Here is a 5,855-nt window from a genome sequence, read left to right on the forward strand (position 1 = left end):
CATTATTACTAACCTGATAACGAGTTTTTTTACAGAAGGAAAACCAAGCCACAAACGGCCGGAGATGTGCTGGCAGAGCTTCCGGCAGGACCTCTTCCCCGGTCCCACTGACCCTTGATATATCATTATGTGCCATATTCAAAGTACGTGTGCAGATGGCAAAACTCCCCAAGTCCGTGGTCAAGGAGCCTGCAGCCCCCTTCATCTTTGCCCTTGTTTGTCCTTGTGCGTGTCACGGCACAGTGGGTTATTACTCCCTAAGCCTGCAGTCCACCTGAGCGTGCTGCCGCGTCAAAACCCAGCTGTCTTGCTTCTTCCTGAGGCCGCCTGTTAACTCACCTGGAAGGCAGCAGAATGGTCCAAGTGCTTGGGGCCCTGCTAATCACAGGGAGACCCCTGGCTCCAGGCTTCAGTTTGGCTCAGTCCCAGGTGAACCAACAGGTCGAAGATCTCTTTTCTGTGTCTCCCTCTCTGCTGTTCTTCAGACAAAATAAACAACAACAGCAAAAAAAAAAAAAAAAAAAACCCATACATTTTAAAAAAGATTTTATTTGCTTATTTTATTATTGGAAAGTCAGATAAACAGAGAAGAGAAGAGACAGTGAGGAAGATCTTCCATCCGGTGATTCACTCCCAAAGTGGATGCAATGGCCAGAACTGAGCTGATCTGAAGCCAGGAGCCAGGAACATCTTCCAAGTCTCCCGCACAGGTGCAGGGTCCCAAGGTTTTGGGCCGTCCTCGACTGCTTTCCCAGGACACAAGCAGGGAGCTGGATGGGAAGTAGGGCTGCCGAGATTAGAACCTGTGCCTATATAGGATCCCAGTGTGTGCAATGCGAGGACTTCAGGTGTTGGGCTACTGTGCCGAGACCACACACATACAGATTTTTTAAATGAATTCAGCAATTACGCTCTGCATGAATCACGCATGAGCGCACGCACACACACACACACACACACACTCCTAGCACTTTCAACAGAGTTGCTGTTACCATACTCCAATAAAAAGAACCACAATGCTGGGACAGGAAGCTACAAAATGATCCTTGAACATCTTGTGATGTGAGACATGGAGTGCTCAAAAAAAAAAAAAAAAGATGGGTGCGCAACAAAGAAATAGGCGCAGCTCTGATGGGCCGCCACTGGCTACATCCAAGACAACAGGGACACAAAACAATGACACACTGTTGGGAAGCGTAAGCCAGTGCAGAAAGAAATCTGAGCTCATGGCAGTAACAGGTAAATCGGTACAGGAAATCTGCATACTGACATGACTTCATATGAACGGCATGTTAGTTACAGATGGGACCAAAAAAAACTATGGTAATTACTCCCTGGAGAAATCAGACACGATCTCACCGAGTGGCACAATTAACAGCCCGGGAGAGGGCAGATGGTGACAGGTCCCTCCAGATGCCACACCCAGCAAGGGCATGGCATCACCTTCATGGCGTTCTGCCAGACAACGTGAAGCCATAGCTCCTCAAATAAGCCGATTCCCCACACGAAAGGAGGGCCTTTCTCTTCTCAGAGAGGCCCGGCTCCACATTCTTTAAAAGGTGCCATTCTGACAGAAGGGCAACTGCAACGGTGTTCCACGGGAGAGGGTGCCAGACCTGAGGACCAACACGGGGGCTCTCGGCCCGCAGGGAAGCTGCTCAGGGACTGTCAGACCACCCAGCAAATCACCACAGCAGCAGGCAGATCAAATGGAATGCAACAACAAAACTCATGAAGTGGTAGCTGTTATGCAAGAGAAAAAACCTATTTTTAGGAAACATATTCTGAAATATCTAGGAGCGAAAAAATGAAATTCATCTTCAAATGATTCAGAAAACACATGCATGTCCATATACGCATACATGTATATATACATGTGTACACCCATAAACATACACGTGTGGTGTATGCACACATGCATGTATAAACACGTGTGTGCCCATATAGACACGTGTGTGGTGTGTACACACACATGCATGCCTGTACACACATACTTGTACGTATACCTGCACATATATCCATGTATCTAGAGAGAAAAGCAAACGATGATGGGAAAAGAGGTGAAAGTGGGTAAGATAACAAGCTTTCTGTTATCCCTGAGGGCTTTATTTTAACAATTTTTAAAATGTTTGTGGCTGTCTTCCAGATGAAATGCTTCGGAATATGACCGAATAGATTAAGATGAGCAATCTTCAAGAAGAAACGACCCTAGCAGTTCTCTGTGTCCAGCTATTAATGATAACCGTATTTCCCGAGTGCTCATTTGAGAGAGAAGGTGTCCCCAAGCAGCCATGCTGTTTAAGGGGGACACTTCAGGAGCAGGAAGCTGAGACACACGGCAGACACCTGTGGCAGTCGCACAGACCCAGGATGCTCCAGCTCGCTCACTGGCTGTGCTGCTGGCTTCCAGGGCCCGGGAGTTCCTAAGCTCCGACTGCCCCTCCACAAAACGGGAATGACAAGCACATCCACCGTCTTCCACGCATTTAGTAATGGCATAGTCATACTAGTGGCAACAGGATGAACTGCAATGGTGGATCTGGGTAACTAACACCCAAGGAAGGAGAAGGGTCCATCGCATGTGCCCTCACGGCAATAAAGACGCCCTGATTCAGGGTCACTGGCTCCAGGTCCTCAGTCAAAGAACTCCTTGCAGTGGAAACAACCTCCATCCTGCCCCAGGGCTTGACAACGGGATCGGAAAGCTCCAGTTCTCAGGGCCAGCACTGTGGCACAGCAGGCGATACCACCTTCTGCAGTGATGGCAGTCCGTATCAGAGCGTCAGTTCAAGACCTGGCTGCTCCACTTCCAGTCCAGCGCCCTGCGAATGTGCTGGGAAGGCAGCACAAGATGGCCCCTGCATCCGCTTGGGAGACCCGGAAGAAACTCTCGGCTCCTGGCTTCAGACCAGCCCAGCTCCAGCCATTACCCTCCTGGGGAGTGAACCAGTAGATGGAAACACATCGGTTCATTTTCTCTCTCTCTTTCACTATAATTCTACCTTTCCAATCAATCAGTCTTACATAAAAACAGAAAGATTCTTATTTTTCCCCATCTTCCTTTCACTGGGCGTGGGGAGGGCTAGGAAAAACAAGGAGAGCGTGAAGTAGCAAGGGAAGAAGGAAAGGGGGACAGATACCAGCAGTAGCCAGTGCCAGGGCAGACCCCAGCCGGCCAGTCGGAACTCCCTGCAGGTCTCCCGCGTGGGTGGCAGGGCTCCGGCACCTGAGCTGCCAGCGGCTGCTTCCCAGGATGTACCACGGGAAGCCAAGCCTGCCGGCACTGCAAACGACTGCTCAACTTCCCGCACTACAAGGCCAGCTCTTAACCACCACTGCTCCATTGGTTCAGGGGCAAGCACTGTGACAACAGGTTGGGAGGCACACACCCCACTTCTGACCTAGCTCCCTGCCGGAGGCCCTAGAAGGCAGCAGCCCACATGGGAGATGGCAGTCAGGAGGCTGACAACACCACACTGAATGCCAGTGCCCTGCACTGGCTGCTCCAGCCTCAAGAACCGGGACGAGTCACGTTCATGGTTGAGAAGTCATGGTGAGCGTGACTTGTCGTGGAAGACTGAGTAAACAGGACACCCTCACAGAGAGGGCCAAAACCTTCCCAACTGTCTCCACTTCCTGTCTCCTGTTCCCAGTTTCTCCAGATACGGGGGAAGGGTCCTCCTGCACACGACTAGGCCAATCATAGCAACAACACACATCGTCAACATGGGTGTCCACACAGCTCAAGGAAGCAGAAACACAACTCCAAGGCTAAATCCAAAAAGGACGTTCAGGGAAGAGGCCTGTGCCTCAGCCCCCAATTCCTCTGCCTAAGGCGCAGAATCAAGCCCACTTTCTGCCCTCCTGGAAACTTTGAACCCGCATCCAGTCTCTTTTCTGCATTCTTCTATGCTTTGTTCTTAAGATTGTATCTTTGAGGAAACAGTGAGATTCCTGATGCTATGTTTATGGCCACATTTGACTCCACATACATACAGACCAGTTGCTATGCCTCCAGTCTGCTAGCCCAACCAATTCATTCACTGTCTGAAGACCAGGGGTGGACTCTGTGGTGTAGCACGTCAGGATCGGAGGCACCAGCAGCCCAGAGCAGTGTGCTGGGATCCAGTTCTATCCTACTTCTGCCCCTTGGCAGGCAGCAGGTAACAGCTGGAGGACTCGGGTGCTCCCAGCCCAGCCCTGCCAATCTCAGGCATCTGGACTGTGAGTCACGCAGAGACACTTTCTACCAGCAGGGAACAGCTGGAGGACTCGGGTGCTCCCGGCCCAGCCCTGCCAATCTCGGGCATCTGGACTGTGAGTCACGCAGGGAGGCACTGTCTACTGGACTCGCTCACCCTCTCTGCCCCACTCCTAGGTTACTCTGCTTTTCAAATGAACACAAAAATAAAACTTTTAAAATAAAGAAGCCTGCATTGTGGAACAGCGGATAAAGCCACCAACTGCAAAACAATATCTACATGAGCGTTGGTCTGTGGCCCAGTTACTTCACTCCCAATCCAGCTCCTGCTCACACACCTGGAAAAGGCAGCAGAAGACGGCCAAAATGCTCGGGTTTCTATCACCCATGGGTGAAAGGATGAAACTCCTGGCTCCTGGCCTGGCCTGGCACAGCTGAGGGTCACTGTCGTCTTTCAGGGAGTCAACCAGCAGAAGGAAGATCTATTTCTCTCTGTTTAGTTTCACTTTTTAAATAAAATAAATATTTGAAAACAGAACCAACAGTGGTCATTTCCCAGTCCTAAGCCTTACCTGGTTCAACTCCTTCCCCTGCATTCAAAGGCATTCTTTAGCTCTTAATTCCTGGCCCTTGGGAGCGTTCAAGCATCACAGCTCTTGGCCTGGCATTATGGGCCAGCAGGTTAAGCCGCTGTCTGCACTGAGTGCTGTTTCCTCTGAGTCAGCATCCTCTCTGAGTGCTGTTTCAAGTCCCTGCACTCCACTTCCTGTCCAGCTCCCTCCTCGTGCGTCAGGGAAAGAAGTGGGAAGACGGTCCATACACTTGGGCCCAGGCAAGCACAGGAGATGCTCAGAGGAAGCTCCTAGCTCCTGGCTGCAGCCTGACCTTCCCTGGCCATTGCAGACACCTGGGGAGTGAATCAGCAGGAAGAAAAATAAAACCACCCAACTCCACAGCTCCTCGGGGCCTTGCCCTGCTGCTCCGGTGCTGCCCGCATCCCTCCTTCCGCCTGGAGCACTCTGCAAGGCACTCAGGCTGGCACCAGGTGGCCATCAGAGTCCCCACGCCAGACCCAGCTGAGAGAAGCCCCCTGCACGGAAAGAGCCCGGGCTGAGCACCCTCCTTCAAACTCCCACAGCACCTGGCTCTGTCCCAGGCACCCAGCAGCGGTCCAAAAGGTGCTCCCTGGAAGCAAAGCCATTCTTCACCTATGGAGATGAGCATGGAGTTGACTGGCAGGTGCAAGCACTTTCAGAGCTCCCTGTGACGGCCTCGTTAGAGAACAGCTCCCCGCTCTCAGTTCTTCCCCCATCCTTGATCAACCAGCTGCCTTCCTCTGCATGAACAACACAGGCATATCCTCCTGAGCACGCCGAGACCTGTCCCACAACCCTCAACACAGCAACTGAAGCCAGCATCTTACTGTATGCCAGTGCAACTCAGAGCACAAGCAGGAGGAGCCTTGATTGTCGGCTGTGGACTATCCCAGCGTGGCCCCTTTCACCAGCTTCAAATCGGGGAAGACCTCCTACTGCGAGAGTGCCCGCCATGCAGGTGGCACCTGAACAGAGGCAGCCGGCCAGCCAGGAACAGCCTGTGTCTAGCAACGATGGACGCTGGAAGATCTGACTCACTCATGAAAGCCCCAAGTGCT

The 5,855-nt window shown here is 51.8% G+C and overlaps 1 long non-coding RNA gene across 1 annotated transcript; it reads right to left on the minus strand.

Moving 5' to 3' along the window:
- Positions 1–3,010: 3,010 nt before the first annotated feature.
- LOC121161178 lies at positions 3,011–4,231 on the minus strand. The gene is made up of 2 exons (XR_005884652.1): positions 3,880–4,231; positions 3,011–3,185 (listed from the first exon to the last, which is right to left on the minus strand). It is a non-coding gene; the product is annotated as an uncharacterized LOC121161178 (long non-coding RNA).
- Positions 4,232–5,855: the final 1,624 nt, after the last annotated feature.

Source organism: Ochotona curzoniae, unplaced genomic scaffold (assembly GCF_017591425.1).
Source record: "Ochotona curzoniae isolate NIBS_2020 unplaced genomic scaffold, NIBS_Ocur_1.0 contig_4692, whole genome shotgun sequence".
NCBI classification, from domain to species: Eukaryota; Metazoa; Chordata; class Mammalia; order Lagomorpha; family Ochotonidae; genus Ochotona; species Ochotona curzoniae.